Source organism: Heterodontus francisci, chromosome 39 (assembly GCF_036365525.1).
Source record: "Heterodontus francisci isolate sHetFra1 chromosome 39, sHetFra1.hap1, whole genome shotgun sequence".
NCBI classification, from domain to species: domain Eukaryota; kingdom Metazoa; phylum Chordata; class Chondrichthyes; order Heterodontiformes; family Heterodontidae; genus Heterodontus; species Heterodontus francisci.
Genome location: NC_090409.1, coordinates 42,015,713 through 42,034,544, shown reverse-complemented (window position 1 = coordinate 42,034,544; position 18,832 = coordinate 42,015,713). Strand labels below are relative to the sequence as shown.

General features: G+C 40.8%; 1 protein-coding gene across 1 annotated transcript in view; it reads left to right on the top strand.

Moving 5' to 3' along the window:
• Positions 1 to 18,832, top strand: part of LOC137352793 (mucin-22-like) — a 191,329-nt gene that overhangs the window by 166,989 nt on the left and 5,508 nt on the right. The window lies entirely within an intron of this gene.

Genomic DNA, 18,832 nt, shown 5'->3' with positions numbered 1-18,832 from the left:
GTAGATATCAGTATAGTTAGAGACAGGAGTGGGATATTGACAGTGTACAATGTGTAGATATCAGTATCGTTATAGACAGGAGTGGGATATTGACATTGTGCAGTGTGTAGATATCAGTATAGTTATAGACAGGAGTGGGATATTGACAGTGTACAGTGTGTAGACATCAGTATAGTTATAGACAGGAGAGGGATATTGACAGTGTACAGTGTGTAGATATCAGTATAGTTATAGACAGGAGAGGGATATTGACAGTGTGCAGTGTGTAGATATCAGTATAGTTATAGACAGGATGGGGATATTGACAGTGTACAGTGTGTAGATATCAGTATAGTTATAGACAGGAGTGGGATATTGACAGTGTGCAGTGTGTAGATATCAGTATAGTTATAGACAGGAGTGGGATGTTGACATTGTACAGTGTGTATATATCAGTATAGTTATAGACAGGAGTGGGATATTGACAGTGTACAGTGTGTAGATATCAGTATAGTTATAGACAGGAGTGGGATATTGACAGTGTACAGTGTGAAGATATCAGTATAGTTATAGACAGGAGTGGGATATTGACAGTGTACGGTGTGTAGATATCAGTATAGTTATAGACAGGAGTGGGATATTGACAGTGTACAGTGTGTAGATATCAGTATAGTTATAGACAGGAGTGGGATATTGACAGTGTACAGTGTGAAGGTATCAGTATAGTTATAGACAGGAGTGGGATATTGACAGTGTGCAGTGTGTAGATATCAGTATAGTTATAGACAGGAGTGGGATATTGACAGTGTACAGTGTGAAGATATCAGTATAGTTATAGACAGGAGTGGGATATTGACAGTGTGCAGTGTGTAGATATCAGTATAGTTATAGACAGGAGTGGGATATTGACAGTGTGCAGTGTGTAGATATCAGTATAGTTATAGACAGGAGTGGGATATTCACAGTGTGCAGTGTGTAGATATCAGTATAGTTATAGACAGGAGTGGGATATTGACAGTGTACAGTGTGTAGATATCAGTATAGTTATAGACAGGAGTGGGATATTGACAGTGTACAGTGTGAAGATATCAGTATAGTTATAGACAGGAGTGGGATATTGACAGTGTGCAGTGTGTAGATATCAGTATAGTTATAGACAGGAGTGGGATATTGACAGTGTACAGTGTGTAGATATCAGTATAGTTATAGACAGGAGTGGGATATTGACAGTGTACAGTGTGAAGATATCAGTATAGTTATAGACAGGAGTGGGATATTGACAGTGTGCAGTGTGTAGATATCAGTATAGTTATAGACAGGAGTGGGATATTGACAGTGTACAGTGTGTAGATATCAGTATAGTTATAGACAGGAGTGGGATATTGACAGTGTACAGTGTGTAGATATCAGTATAGTTATAGACAGGAGTGGGATATTGACATTGTACAGTGTGTAGATATCAGTATAGTTATAGACAGGAGTGGGATATTGACAGTGTACAGTGTGTGGATATCAGTATAGTTATAGACAGGAGTGGGATATTGACAGTGTGCAGTGTGTAGATATCAGTATAGTTATAGACAGGAGTGGGATATTGACAGTGTACAGTGTGAAGATATCAGTATAGTTATTGACAGGAGTGGGATATTGACAGTGTGCAGTGTGTAGATATCAGTATAGTTATCGACAGGAGTGGGATATTGACATTTTACAGTGTGTAGATATCAGTATAGTTATAGACAGGAGTGAGATATTGACAGTGTGCAGTGTGTAGATATCAGTATAGTTATAGACAGGAGTGGGATATTGACAGTGTACGGTGTGTAGATATCAGTATAGTTATAGACAGGAGTGGGATATTGACAGTGTGCAGTGTGTAGATATCAGTATAGTTATAGACAGGAGTGGGATATTGACAGTGTACGGTGTGTAGATATCAGTATAGTTATAGACAGGAGTGGGATATTGACATTGTACAGTGTGTAGATATCAGTATAGTTATAGACAGGAGTGGGATATTGACAGTGTACGGTGTGTAGATATCAGTATAGTTATAGACAGGAGTGGGATATTGACAGTGTACAGTGTGTGGATATCAGTATTGTTATAGACAGGAGTGGGATATTGACAGTGTACAGTGTGTAGATATCAGTATAGTTATAGACAGGAGTGGGATATTGACAGTGTGCAGTGTGTAGATATCAGTATAGTTATAGACAGGAGTGGGATATTGACAGTGTACAGTGTGTACATATCAGTATAGTTATAGACAGGAGTGGGATATTGACAGTGTACAGTGTGTAGATATCAGTATAGTTATAGACAGGAGTGGGATATTGACAGTGTGCAGTGTGTAGATATCAGTATAGTTATAGACAGGAGTGGGATATTGACAGTGTACAGTGTGTAGATATCAGTATAGTTATAGACAGGAGTGGGATATTGACAGTGTGCAGTGTGTAGATATCAGTATAGTTATAGACAGGAGTGGGATATTGACAGTGTACAGTGTGTAGATATCAGTATAGTTATAGACAGGAGTGGGATATTGACAGTGTGCAGTGTGTAGATATCAGTATAGTTATAGACAGGAGTGGGATATTGACATTGTACAGTGTGTAGATATCAGTATAGTTATAGACAGGAGTGGGATATTGACAGTTTGCATTGTGCAGATATCAGTATAGTTATCGACAGGAGTGGGATATTGACAGTGTACAGTGTGTAGATATCAGTATAGTTATAGACAGGAGTGGGATATTGACAGTGTACAGTGGGTAGATATCAGGATAGTTATAGACAGGAGTGGGATATTGACAGTGTGCAGTGTGTAGATATCAGTATAGTTATAGACAGGAGTGGGATATTGACAGTGTACAGTGTGTAGATATCAGTATAGTTATAGACAGGAGTGGGATATTGACAGTGTACAGTGTGTAGATATCAGTATAGTTATAGACAGGAGAGGGTTATTGACAGTGTACAGTGTGTAGATATCAGTATAGTTAGAGACAGGAGTGGGATATTGACATTGTGCAGTGTGTAGATATCAGTATAGTTATAGACAGGAGTGGGATATTGACAGTGTACAGTGTGTAGATATCAGTAGAGTTATAGACAGGAGTGGGATATTGACAGTGTGCAGTGTGTAGATATCAGTATAGTTATAGACAGGAGTGTGATATTGACAGTGTGCAGTGTGTAGATATCAGTAGAGTTATCGACAGGAGTGGGATATTGACAGTGTACAGTGTGTGGATATCAATATCGTTATAGACAGGAGTGGGATATTGACAGTGTACTTTGTGTATATATCAGTAGAGTTATAGACAGGAGTGGGATATTGACAGTGTGCAGTGTGTAGATATCAGTATAGTTATAGACAGGAGTGGGATATTGACAGTTTTCAGTGTGTAGATATCAGTATAGTTATAGACAGGAGTGGGATATTGACAGTGTACAGTGTGTAGATATCAGTATAGTTATAGACAGGAGTGGGATATTGACATTGTGCAGTGTGTCGATATCAGTATAGTTATCGACAGGAGTGGGATATTGACAGTGTACAGTGTGTGGATATCAGTATTGTTATAGACAGGAGTGGGATATTGACAGTGTACAGTGTGTGGATATCAGTATAGTTATAGACAGGAGTGGGATATTGACAGTGTGCAGTGTGTAGATATCAGTATAGTTATAGACAGGAGTGGGATATTGACAGTGTACAGTGTGTGGATATCAGTATTGTTATAGACAGGAGTGGGATATTGACAGTGTACAGTGTGTGGATATCAGTATAGTTATAGACAGGAGTGGGATATTGACAGTGTGCAGTGTGTAGATATCAGTAGAGTTATTGAGAGGAGTGGGATATTGACAGTGTGCAGTGTGTAGATTTCAGTATAGTTATAGACAGGAGTGGGATATTGACAGTGTACAGTGTGTAGATATCAGTATAGTTATAGACAGGAGTGGGATATTGACAGTGTACAGTGTGTGGATATCAATATCGTTATAGACAGGAGTGGGATATTGACAGTGTACAGTGTGTAGATATCAGTATAGTTATAGACAGGAGTGTGATATTGACAGTGTGCAGTGTGTAGATATCAGTAGAGTTATCGACAGGAGTGGGATATTGACAGTGTGCAGTGTGTAGATATCAGTATAGTTATAGACAGGAGTGGGATATTGACAGTGTGCAGTGTGTAGATATCAGTATAGTTATGGACAGGAGTGGGATATTGACAGTGTACAGTGTGTAGATATCAGTATAGTTATAGACAGGAGTGGGATATTGACAGTGTGCAGTGTGCAGATATCAGTATAGTTATAGACAGGAGTGGGATATTGACAGTGTACAGTGTGTAGATATCAGTATAGTTATAGACAGGAGTGGGATATTGACAGTGTGCAGTGTGTAGATATCAGTATAGTTATAGACAGGAGTGGGATATTGACAGTGTACAGTGTGTAGATATCAGTATAGTTATAGACAGGAGAGGGATATTGACAGTGTACAGTGTGTAGATATCAGTATAGTTATAGACAGGAGTGGGATATTGACAGTGTACAGTGTGTAGTTATCAGTATAGTTATAGACAGGAGTGGGATATTGACAGTTTACGTTGTGTAGATGTCAGTATAGTTATAGACAGGAGTGGGATATTGACAGTGTACAGTGTGTAGATATCAGTATAGTTATAGACAGGAGTGGGATATTGACAGTGTACAGTGTGTGGATATCAGTATAGTTATAGACATGAGTGGGATATTGACAGTGTGCAGTGTGTAGATATCAGTATAGTTATAGACAGTAGTGGGATATTGACAGTGTACAGTGTGTAGATATCAGTATAGTTATAGACAGGAGTGGGATATTGACAGTGTGCAGTGTGTAGATATCAGTATAGTTATAGACAGGAGTGGGATATTGACAGTGTACAGTGTGTAGATATCAGTATAGTTATAGACAGGAGTGGGATATTGACAGTGTACAGGGTGTAGATATCAGTATAGTTATCGACAAGAGTGGGATATTGACAGTGTACAGTGTGTAGATATCAGTATAGTTATAGACAGGAGTGGGATATTGACAGTGTACAGTGTGTAGATATCAGTATAGTTATAGACAGGAGTGGGATATTGACAGTGTACAGTGAGTGGATATCAATATCGTTATAGACAGGAGTGGGATATTGACAGTGTACAGTGTGTAGATATCAGTATAGTTATAGACAGGAGTGTGATATTGACAGTGTGCAGTGTGTAGATATCAGTAGAGTTATCGACAGGAGTGGGATATTGACAGTGTACAGTGTGTGGATATCAATATCGTTATAGACAGGAGTGGGATATTGACAGTGTACGGTGTGTAGATATCAGTATAGTTATAGACAGGAGTGGGATATTGACAGTGTGCAGTGTGTAGATATCAATAGAGTTATAGACAGGAGTGGGATATTGACAGTGTACAGTGTGTGGATATCAATATCGTTATAGACAGGAGTGGGATATTGACAGTGTACGGTGTGTAGATATCAGTAGAGTTATAGACAGGAGTGGGATATTGACAGTGTGCAGTGTGTAGATATCAGTATAGTTATAGACAGGAGTGGGATATTGACAGTTTGCAGTGTGTAGATATCAGTATAGTTATAGACAGGAGTGGGATATTGACAGTGTACAGTGTGTAGATATCAGTATATTTATAGACAGGAGTGGGATATTGACAGTGTGCAGTGTGTAGATATCAGTAGAGTTATAGACAGGAGTGGGATATTGACAGTGTACAGTGTGTAGATATCAGTATAGTTATAGACAGGAGTGGAATATTGACAGTGTGCAGTGTGTGGATATCAGTATAGTTATAGACAGGAGTGGGATATTGACAGTGTGCAGTGTGTGGATATCAGTATAGTTATAGACAGGAGTGGGATATTGACAGTGTACAGTGTGTAGATATCAGTATAGTTATAGACAGGAGTGGGATATTGACAGTGTGCAGTGTGTAGATGTCAGATAGTTATAGACAGGAGTGGGATATTGACAGTGTGCAGTGTGTAGATATCAGTATAGTTATGGACAGGAGTGGGATATTGACAGTGTACAGTGTGTAGATATCAGTAGAGTTATAGACAGGAGTGGGATATTGACAGTGTGCAGTGTGTAGATATCAGTATAGTTATGGACAGGAGTGGGATATTGACAGGGTACAGTGTGTAGATATCAGTATAGTTATAGACAGGAGTGGGATATTGACAGTGTGCAGTGTGCAGATATCAGTATAGTTATAGACAGGAGTGGGATATTGACAGTGTGCAGTGTGTAGATATCAGTATAGTTATAGACAGGAGTGGGATATTGACAGTGTACAGTGTGTAGATATCAGTATAGTTATAGACAGGAGTGGGATATTGACAGTGTACAGTGTGTAGATATCAGTATAGTTATAGACAGGAGTGGGATATTGACAGTGTGCAGTGTGTAGATATCAGTAGAGTTATAGACAGGAGTGGGATATTGACAGTGTACAGTGTGTAGATATCAGTATAGTTATATACAGGAGAGGGATATTGACAGTGTACAGTGTGTAGATATCAGTATAGTTCGAGACAGGAGTGGGATATTGACATTGTGCAGTGTGTAGATATCAGTCTAGTTATAGACAGGAGTGGGATATTGACAGTGTACGGTGTGTAGATATCAGCATAGTTATAGACAGGAGTGGGATATTGACAGTGTGCAGTGTGTGGATATCAGTATCGTTATAGACAGGAGTGGGATATTGACAGTGTACGGTGTGTAGATATCAGTAGAGTTATAGACAGGAGTGGGATATTGACAGTGTGCAGTGTGTAGATATCAGTAGAGTTATCGACAGGAGTGGGATATTGACAGTGTGCAGTGTGTAGATATCAGTAGAGTTATAGACAGGAGTGGGATATTGACAGTGTGCAGTGTGTAGATATCAGTAGAGTTATAGACAGGAGTGGGATATTGACAGTGTACAGTGTGTAGATATCAGTATAGTTATAGACAGGAGTGGGATATTGACAGTGTGCAGTGTGTAGATATCAGTAGAGTTATAGACAGGAGTGGGATATTGACAGTGTGCAGTGTGTAGATATCAGTATAGTTATAGACAGGAGTGGGATATTGACAGTGTACAGTGTGTAGATATCAGTATAGTTATAGACAGGAGTGGGATATTGACAGTGTACAGTGTGTAGATATCAGTATAGTTATAGACAGGAGTGGGATATTGACAGTGTGCAGTGTGTAGATATCAGTAGAGTTATAGACAGGAGTGGGATATTGACAGTGTACAGTGTGTAGATATCAGTATAGTTATATACAGGAGAGGGATATTGACAGTGTACAGTGTGTAGATATCAGTATAGTTCGAGACAGGAGTGGGATATTGACATTGTGCAGTGTGTAGATATCAGTCTAGTTATAGACAGGAGTGGGATATTGACAGTGTACGGTGTGTAGATATCAGCATAGTTATAGACAGGAGTGGGATATTGACAGTGTGCAGTGTGTGGATATCAGTATCGTTATAGACAGGAGTGGGATATTGACAGTGTACGGTGTGTAGATATCAGTAGAGTTATAGACAGGAGTGGGATATTGACAGTGTGCAGTGTGTAGATATCAGTAGAGTTATCGACAGGAGTGGGATATTGACAGTGTGCAGTGTGTAGATATCAGTAGAGTTATAGACAGGAGTGGGATATTGACAGTGTGCAGTGTGTAGATATCAGTAGAGTTATAGACAGGAGTGGGATATTGACAGTGTACAGTGTGTGGATATCAGTATAGTTATAGACAGGAGTGGGATATTGACAGTGTACAGTGTGTGGATATCAGTCGAGTTATAGACAGGAGTGGTATATTGACAGTGTACAGTGTGTAGATATCAGTACAGTTATAGACAGGAGTGGGATATTGACAGTGTACAGTGTGTAGATATCAGTACAGTTAAAGACAGGAGTGGGATATTGACAGTGTACAGTGTGTAGATATCAGTATAGTTATAGACAGGAGTGGGATATTGACAGTTTACAGTGTGTAGATATCAGTATAGTTAGAGACAGGAGTGGGATATTGACAGTGTACAGTGTGTGGATATCAGTAGAGTTATAGACAGGGGTGGGATATTGACAGTGTACAGTGTGTAGATATCAGTATAGTTAGAGACAGGAGTGGGATATTGACAGTGTACAGTGTGTAGATATCAGTATAGTTATAGACAGGAGAGGGATATTGACAGTGGACAGTGTGTAGATATCAGTATAGTTAGAGACAGGAGTGGGATATTGACAGTGTACTGTGTGTGGATATCAGTAGAGTTATAGACAGGAGTGGGATATTGACAGTGTACAGTGTGTAGATATCAGTTTAGTTAGAGAGGAGTGGGATATTGACAGTGTACAGTGTGTAGATATCAGTATAGTTATAGACAGGAGTGGGATATTGACAGTGTACAGTGTGTAGATATCAATATAGTTATAGACAGGAGTGGGATATTGACAGTGTACAGTGTGTAGATATCAGTTTAGTTAGAGAGGAGTGGGATATTGACAGTGTACAGTGTGTAGATATCAGTATAGTTAGAGACAGGAGTGGGATATTGACATTGTACAGTGTGTAGATATCAGTATAGTTATAGACAGGAGTGGGATATTGACAGTGTACGGTGTGTAGATATCATTAGAGTTATAGACAGGAGTGGGATATTGACAGTGTACAGTGTGTAGATATCAGTAGAGTTATAGACAGGAGTGGGATATTGACAGTGTACAGTGTGTAGATATCAGTAGAGTTATAGACAGGAGTGGGATATTGTCAGTGTACAGTGTGTAGATATCAGTAGAGTTATAGACAGGAGTGGGATATTGACAGTGTACAGTGTATAGATATCAGTATAGTTAGAGACAGGAGTGGGATATTGACAGTGTACTGTGTGTGGATATCAGTAGAGTTATAGACAGGAGTGGGATATTGACAGTGTACAGTGTGTAGATATCAGTTTCGTTAGAGAGGAGTGGGATATTGACAGTGTACAGTGTGTAGATATCAGTATAGTTATAGACAGGAGTGGGATATTGACAGTGTACAGTGTGTAGATATCAGTATAGTTATAGACAGGAGTGGGATATTGACAGTGTTCAGTGTGTAGATATCAGTTTAGTTAGAGAGGAGTGGGATATTGACAGTGTACCGTGTGTAGATATCAGTATAGTTAGAGACAGGAGTGGGATATTGACATTGTACAGTGTGTAGATATCAGTATAGTTATAGACAGGAGTGGGATATTGACAGTGTACGGTGTGTAGATATCAGTAGAGTTATAGACAGGAGTGGGATATTGACAGTGTACAGTGTGTAGATATCAGTAGAGTTATAGACAGGAGTTGGATATTGTCAGTGTACATTGTGTAGATATCAGTAGATTTATAGACAGGAGTGGGATATTGTCAGTGTACAGTGTGTAGATATCAGCAGAGTTATAGACAGGAGTGGGATATTGACAGTGTACAGTGTGTAGATATCAGTATAGTTATAGACAGGAGTGGGATATTGACAGTGTACAGTGTGTAGTGGGCAGCCATAAAGACAGGGCTAAATTGTGGCGAGTCGAAGAGACTTAGTAGTTGGCAGGAAAAAAGACAGAGGCGCAAGGGGAGAGCCAACTGTGCAACAGCCCCAACAAACAAATTTCTCTGCAGCACCTGTGGAAGAGCCTGTCACTCCAGAATTGGCCTTCATAGCCACTCCAGGCGCTGCTTCACAAACCACTGACCACCTCCAGGCGCGTATCCATTGTCTCTCGAGATAAGGAGGCCCAAAAGACAGTGTGTAGATATCAGTATAGTTAGAGACAGGAGTGGGATATTGACATTGTACAGTGTGTGGATATCAGTATAGTTAGAGACAGGAGTGGGATATTGACAGTGTACAGTGTGTGGATATCAGTAGAGTTATAGACAGGAGTGGGATATTGACAGTGTACAGTGTGTAGATATCAGTATAGTTAGAGACAGGAGTGGGATATTGACAGTATACAGTGTGTGGATATCAGTAGAGTTATAGACAGGAGTGGGATATTGACAGTGTACAGTGTGTAGATATCAGTAGAGTTATAGACAGGAGTGGGATATTGACAGTGTACAGTGTGTGGATATCAGTATAGTTAGAGACAGGAGTGGGATATTGACAGTGTACAGTGTGTGGATATCAGTAGAGTTATAGACAGGAGTGGGATATTGACAGTGTACAGTGTGTAGATATCAGTATAGTTATAGACAGGAGTGGGATATTGACAGTGTGCAGTGTGTAGATATCAGTATAGTTATAGACAGGAGTGGGATATTGACAGTGTACAGTGTGTAGATATCAGTAGAGTTATAGACAGGAGTGGGATATTGACAGTGTACAGTGTGTAGATATCAGTAGAGTTAGAGACAGGAGTGGGATATTGACAGTGTACAGTGTGTGGATATCAGTAGAGTTATAGACAGGAGTGGGATATTGACAGTGTACAGTGTGTGGATATCAGTATAGTTATAGACAGGAGTGGGATATTGACAGTGTACAGTGTGTGGATATCAGTAGAGTTATAGACAGGAGTGGGATATTGACAGTGTACAGTGTGTAGATATCAGTAGAGTTATAGACAGGAGTGGGATATTGACAGTGTACAGTGTGTGGATATCAGTATAGTTAGAGACAGGAGTGGGATATTGACAGTGCACAGTGTGTGGATATCAGTAGAGTTATAGACAGGAGTGGGATATTGACAGTGTACAGTGTGTGGATATCAGTATAGTTATAGACAGGAGTGGGATATTGACAGTGTACAGTGTGTGGATATCAGTAGAGTTATAGACAGGAGTGGGATATTGACAGTGTACAGTGTGCAGATATCAGTAGATTTGTAGACAGGAGTGGGATATTGACAGCGTACAGTGTGTAGATATCAGTATAGTTATAGACAGGAGTGGGATATTGACAGTGTACAGTGTGTAGATATCAGTATAGTTATAGACAGGAGTGGGATATTGACAGTGTACGGTGTGTAGATATCAGTATAGTTATAAAAGGAGTGGGATATTGACAGTGTACAGTGTGTAGATATCAGTATAGTTATAGACAGGAGTGGGATATTGACAGTGTACAGTGTGTAGATATCAGTATAGTTATAGACAGGAGTGGGATATTGACATTGTGCAGTGTGTAGATATCAGTATAGTTATAGACAGGAGTGTGATATTGTCAGTGTACAGTGTGTAGATATCAGTATAGTTATAGACAGGAGTGGGATATTGACAGTGTACAGTGTGTAGATATCAGTATAGTTATAGACAGGAGTGGGATATTGACAGTGTGCAGTGTGTAGATATCAGTTTAGTTATAGACAGGAGTGGGATATTGTCAGTGTACAGTGTGTAGATATCAGTATAGTTATAGACAGGAGTGGGATATTGACAGTGTACAGTGTGTAGATATCAGTAGAGTTATAGACAGGAGTGGGATATTGACAGTGTACAGTGTGCAGATATCAGTAGATTTGTAGACAGGAGTGGGATATTGACAGCGTACATTGTGTAGATATCAGTATAGTTATAGACAGGAGTGGGATATTGACAGTGTACAGTGTGTAGATATCAGTATAGTTATAGACAGGAGTGGGATATTGACAGTGTACAGTGTGTAGATATCAGTATAGTTATAGACAGGAGTGGGATATTGACAGTGTACAGTGTGTAGATATCAGTATAGTTATAGACAGGAGTGGGATATTGACAGTGTACAGTGTGTGGATATCAGTATAGTTATAGACAGGAGTGGGATATTGACAGTGTACAGTGTGTAGATATCAGTATAGTTATAGACAGGAGTGGGATATTGACAGTGTACAGTGTGTAGATATCAGTATAGTTATAGACAGGAGTGGGATATTGACAGTGTACAGTGTGTAGATATCAGTATCGTTATAGACAGGAGTGGGATATTGACATTGTGCAGTGTGTAGATATCAGTATAGTTATAGACAGGAGTGTGATATTGTCAGTGTACAGTGTGTAGATATCAGTATAGTTATAGACAGGAGTGGGATATTGACAGTGTACAGTGTGTAGATATCAGTATAGTTATAGACAGGAGTGGGATATTGACAGTGTGCAGTGTGTAGATATCAGTTTAGTTATAGACAGGAGTGGGATATTGTCAGTGTACAGTGTGTAGATATCAGTATAGTTATAGACAGGAGTGGGATATTGACAGTGTACAGTGTGTAGATATCAGTAGAGTTATAGACAGGAGTGGGATATTGACAGTGTACAGTGTGTAGATATCAGTAGAGTTATAGACAGGAGTGGGATATTGACAGTGTACAGTGTGTAGATATCAGTAGAGTTATAGACAGGAGTGGGATATTGACAGTGTTAAGTGTGTAGATATCAGTATAGTTATAGACAGGAGTGGGATATTGACAGTGTGCAGTGTGTAGATATCAGTATAGTTATAGACAGGAGTGGGATATTGACAGTGTGCAGTGTGTAGATATCAGTATAGTTATAGACAGGAGTGGGATATTGACAGTGTACAGTGTGTAGATATCAGTAGAGTTATAGACAGGAGTGGGATATTGACATTGTACAGTGTGTAGATATCAGTATAGTTATAGACAGGAGTGGGATATTGACAGTGTGCAGTGTGTAGATATCAGTATAGTTATAGACAGGAGTGGGATATTGACAGTGTACAGTGTGTAGATATCAGTATAGTTATAGACAGGAGTGGGATATTGACAGTGTACAGTGTGTAGATATCAGTAGAGTTATAGACAGGAGTGGGATATTGACAGTGTGCAGTGTGTAGATATCAGTATAGTTATAGACAGGAGTGGGATATTGTCAGTGTACAGTGTGTGGATATCAGTATAGTTATAGACAGGAGTGGGATATTGACAGTGTACAGTGTGTAGATATCAGTAGAGTTATAGACAGGAGTGGGATATTGACAGTGTGCAGTGTGTAGATATCAGTATAGTTATAGACAGGAGTGGGATATTGACAGTGTACAGTGTGTGGATATCAGTATAGTTATAGACAGGAGTGGGATATTGACAGTGTACAGTGTGTAGATATCAGTAGAGTTATAGACAGGAGTGGGATATTGACAGTGTACAGTGTGTGGATATCAGTATAGTTATAGACAGGAGTGGGATATTGACAGTGTGCAGTGTGTAGATATCAGTATAGTTATAGACAGGAGTGGGATATTGACAGTGTACAGTGTGTGGATATCAGTATAGTTATAGACAGGAGTGGGATATTGACAGTGTACAGTGTGTAGATATCAGTAGAGTTATAGACAGGAGTGGGATATTGACAGTGTACAGTGTGTAGATATCAGTATAGTTATAGACAGGAGTGGGATATTGACAGTGTACAGTGTGTAGATATCAGTAGAGTTATAGACAGGAGTGGGATATTGACAGTGTGCAGTGTGTAGATATCAGTATAGTTATAGACAGGAGTGGGATATTGACAGTGTACAGTGTGTGGATATCAGTATAGTTATAGACAGGAGTGGGATATTGACAGTGTACAGTGTGTAGATATCAGTATAGTTATAGACAGGAGTGGGATATTGACAGTGTACAGTGTGTAGATATCAGTAGAGTTATAGACAGGAGTGGGATATTGACAGTGTACAGTGTGTGGATATCAGTCGAGTTAGAGACAGGAGTGGGATATTCACAGTTTACAGTGTCTGGATATCTGTCGAGTTATAGACAGGAGTGTGATATTGTCAGTGTACAGTGTGTAGATATCAGTATAGTTATAGACAGGAGTGGGATATTGACAGTGTACAGCGTGTAGATATCAGTAGAGTTAGAGACAGGAGTGGGATATTGACAGTGTACAGTGTGTGGATATCAGTATAGTTATAGACAGGAGTGGGATATTGTCAGTGTACAGTGTGTAGATATCAGTATAGTTATAGACAGGAGTGGGATATTGACAGTGTACAGTGTGTAGATATCAGTATAGTTATAGACAGGAGTGGGATATTGTCAGTGTACAGTGTGTAGATATCAGTATAGTTATAGACAGGAGTGGGATATTGACAGTGTACAGTGTGTGGATATCAGTAGAGTTATAGACAGGAGTGGGATATTGACAGTGTACAGTGTGTAGATATCAGTCGAGTTATAGACAGGAGTGGGATATAGACAGTGTACAGTGTGTAGATATCAGTATAGTTATAGACAGGAGTGGGATATTGACAGTGTACGGTGTGTAGATATCAGTATAGTTATAGACAGGAGTGGGTTATTGACAGTGTACAGTGTGTAGATATCAGTATAGTTATAGACAGGAGTGGGATATTGACAGTGTACAGTGTGTGGATATCAGTATAGTTATAGACAGGAGTGGGATATTGACTGTGTACAGTGTGTAGATATCAGTATAGTTATAGACAGGAGTGGGATATTGACAGTGTACAGTGTGTAGATATCAGTAGAGTTATAGACAGGAGTGGGATATTGACAGTGTACAGTGTGTGGATATCAGTCGAGTTAGAGACAGGAGTGGGATATTCACAGTTTACAGTGTCTGGATATCTGTCGAGTTAGAGACAGGAGTGGGATATTGACAGTGTACAGTGTGTGGATATCAGTATAGTTATAGACAGGAGTGGGATATTGACAGTGTACAGTGTGTAGATATCAGTATAGTTATAGACAGGAGTGGGATATTGACAGTGTACAGTGTGTAGATATCAGTAGAGTTATAGACAGGAGTGGGATATTGACAGTGTACAGTGTGTAGATATCAGTATAGTTATAGACAGGAGTGGGATATTGACAGTGTACAGTGTGTGGATATCAGTCGAGTTAGAGACAGGAGTGGGATATTCACAGTTTACAGTGTCTGGATATCTGTCGAGTTAGAGACAGGAGTGGGATATTGACAGTGTACAGTGTGTGGATATCAGTATAGTTATAGACAGGAGTGGGATATTGACAGTGTACAGTGTGTAGATATCAGTAGAGTTATAGACAGGAGTGGGATATTGACAGTGTACAGTGTGTGGATATCAGTATAGTTATAGACAGGAGTGGGATATTGACAGTGTACAGTGTGTAGATATCAGTATAGTTATAGACAGGAGTGGGATATTGACAGTGTACAGTGTGTAGATATCAGTATAGTTATAGACAGGAGTGGGATATTGACAGTGTACAGGGTGTAGATATCAGTATAGTTATAGACAGGAGTCTGATATTGACAGTGTGCAGTGTGTAGATATCAGTATAGTTATAGACAGGAGTGGGATATTGACAGTGTGCAGTGTGTAGTTATCAGTATAGTTATAGACAGGAGTGGGATATTGACAGTGTACAGTGTGTAGATATCAGTATAGTTATAGACAGGAGTGGGATATTGACAGTGTGCAGTGTGTAGATATCAGTATAGTTATAGACAGGAGTGGGATATTGACAGTGTACAGTGTGTAGATATCAGTATAGTTATAGACAGGAGTGGGATATTGACAGTGTGCAGTGTGTAGATATCAGTATAGTTATAGACAGGAGTGGGATATTGACAGTGTACAGTGTGTAGATATCAGTATAGTTATAGACAGGAGTGGGATATTGACAGTGTGCAGTGTGTAGATATCAGTAGAGCTATAGACAGGAGTGGGATATTGACAGTGTGCAGTGTGTAGATATCAGTAGAGTTATAGACAGGAGTGGGATATTGACAGTGTACAGTGTGTAGATATCAGTAGAGTTATAGACAGGAGTGGGATATTGACAGTGTACAGTGTGTGGATATCAGTCGAGTTAGAGACAGGAGTGGGATATTGACAGTGTACAGTGTGTGGATATCAGTAGAGTTATAGACAGGAGTGGGATATTCACAGTTTACAGTGTCTGGATATCTGTCGAGTTAGAGACAGGAGTGGGATATTCACAGTTTGCAGTGTCTGGATATCTGTCGAGTTTGAGTCAGGAGTGGGATATTGACAGTGTACAGTGTGTGGATATCAGTCGAGTTTGAGTCAGGAGTGGGATATTCACAGTTTACATTGTGTAGATATCAGTCGGTTTATCGGCAGGAGTTGAAGGAGGATCTTTCTTTGCCCTCATTCTATTCCTGCTCTACATGCTGCCCTCGGGAACACCATCAGATGTACGTTGAAGACCTTTAGCTGTACCTCACTCCGACGTGTCTCAACCCCTCCGCTGTTGCTAAATTTTCCGACTGTTTATCCCACATCCTGCAATGGATGAGCAAAATTTCCTCCAGTTAAATATTGGGAAGACTGACGCCATTAGCTTTGATTCCCATCACAAACTCTGTTCCTTTGCGACAAACTCATCTCTCTCGATGGCAATCGTCTGAGTCTCAACCTGATGCTTTTCAACTGTTGTCGTATTTTACCCCGAGCTGACCTTCTGACCTCCTATCCACACATTCTCTCAAGCATCCCATTTCCACCTTTCTAAACTTACGTTCTTCCAGAATTCTGTTGCCCATGTCCCAACTTGCGCCAGATCCCTTTTGCAGAGACACATAGAAAATAGGAGCAGGAGTAGGCCATTCGGCCCTTCGAGCCTGCTCCGCCATTCATTATGATCACGGCTGATAATACAACTCAGTAACCTGTTCCCGCTTTCTCCCCATACCCTTTGATCCCTTTCGCCCCAAGAGCAATATCTAACTCCTTCTTGAAAACATACAATGTTTTGGCCTCAACTGCTTTCTGTGGTAGCGAATTCCACAGGTTCACCACTCTCTGGGTGAAGAAATTTCTCATCTCAGTCCTGAAATGTTTACCCCGTATCCTTAGACTATGACCCCTGGTTCTCCCCCACCATCGGGAACAACCTTCCTGCATCTACCCTGTCAAGTCCTGTTAGAATTTTATAGGTTTCTATGAGATCCCCCCTCACTCTTCTGAACTCCAGCAAATATAATCCTAACCGACTCAATCTCTCCTCATACGTCAGTCCCGCCATCCCAGGAATCAGTCTGGTAAACCTTCACTGCACTCCCTCTATAGCAAGAACATCCTTCCTCAGATAAGACCAAAACTGCACACGATATTCCAGGTGTGGTCTCACCAAGGCCCTGTGTAATTGCAGCAAGACATCCCTGCTCCTGTACTCGAATCCTCTCGCTATGAAGGCCAACATACCATTTGCCTTTTTTACCGCCTGTTGCACTTGCATGCTTACCTTCAGTGACTGGTGTATGAGAACACCCAGGTCTCGCTGCATATTCCCCTCTCTCAGTTTATAGCCGTTCAGATAATAATCTGCCTTCCTGTTTTTGCTACCAAAGTGGATAACCTCACATTTATCCACATTATGCTGTATCTGCCATGCATTAGCCCACTCACTCAACTTGTCCAAATCACCCTGAAGCCTCTCTGCATCCTCCTCACAACTCACCCTCCCACCCAGTTTTGTGTCATCTGCAAACTTGGAGAGATTACATTTTGTTCCGTCATCTAAATATTAATATATATTGTGAACAGCTGGGGTCCTAGCACCAATCCCTGTGGTACCCCACTAGTCACTGCCTGCCATTCAGAAAAAGACCCATTTATCCCTACTCTTTGTTTCCTGTCCGCCAACCAATTTTCTATCCATTGCAATACACTGCCCCCAATCCCATGCGCTGTAATTTTGCTAATCTCTTATGTGAGACTTTGTCGAAAGCCTTCTGAAAGTCCAAATAAACCACATCCACTGGCTCCCATCATCAACTCTACTAGTTACATCCTCAAAGAATTCTAGTAGATTTGTCAAGCATGATTTCCCTTTCGTAAATCCATGCTGACTCTGTCCGATTCTACCACTGTTCTCCAAGGGCTCTGCTATAAAATCTTTGATAATGGACTCTAGAATTTTCCCCACTACCGACGTCAGGCTGACTGGTCTATAATTCCCTACTTTCTCTCGACCTCCCTTTTTTTTTTACAAATCATTGCTCTGTTACTCTCTGACCGACACTGGCTCCCGGTTAAACAATGAGTCAATTTCAAAATTCTCATCCTTGTTTTCAAATCCCTACATGGCCTCCTCGCCTCCTCCCTATCTCTGTAACCTCCTCCAGACCCTACAACTCTCCCTATCTCTGGAACCTCCTCCAGCCCCGACAACCCTCCCTATCTCTGTAACCTTCTCCAGCACCGACAACCCTCCCTATCTCTGTAACCTTCTCCAGCCCCTACAACCCTCCCTATCTCTGTAACCTCCTCCAGCACCTACAACCCACCCTATCTCTGTAACCTCCTCCAGCACCTACAACCCTCCCTATCTCTGTAACCTCCTCCAGCCCCTACAACCCTCCCTATCTCTGTAACCTCCTCCAGCCCCTACAACCCTCCCTATCTCTGTAACCTCCTCCAGCCCCGACAATCCTCCCTATCTCTGTAACCTTCTCCAGCCCCTACAACCTTCCCTATCTCTGTAACCTCCTCCAGCACCTACAACCCTCCCTATCTCTGTAACCTCCTCCAGCCCCTAAAACCCTCCCTATCTCTGTAACCTCCTCCAGCCCCGACAACCCTCCCTATCTCTGTAACCTCCTCCAGCCCCTAAAACCCTCCATATCTCTGTAACCCTCCTCCAGCCCATAAAACCCTCCCTATCTCTGTAACCTCCTCCAGCCCTGACAACCCTCCCTATCTCTGTAACCTCCTCCAGCCCCTACAACACCTCCCTATCTCTGTAACCTCCTCCAGCCCCTACAACCCTCCGAGATCTCTGCGCTCCCTCCAATTCTGGCCTCTCGCCCATCCCCCGATTCCCATC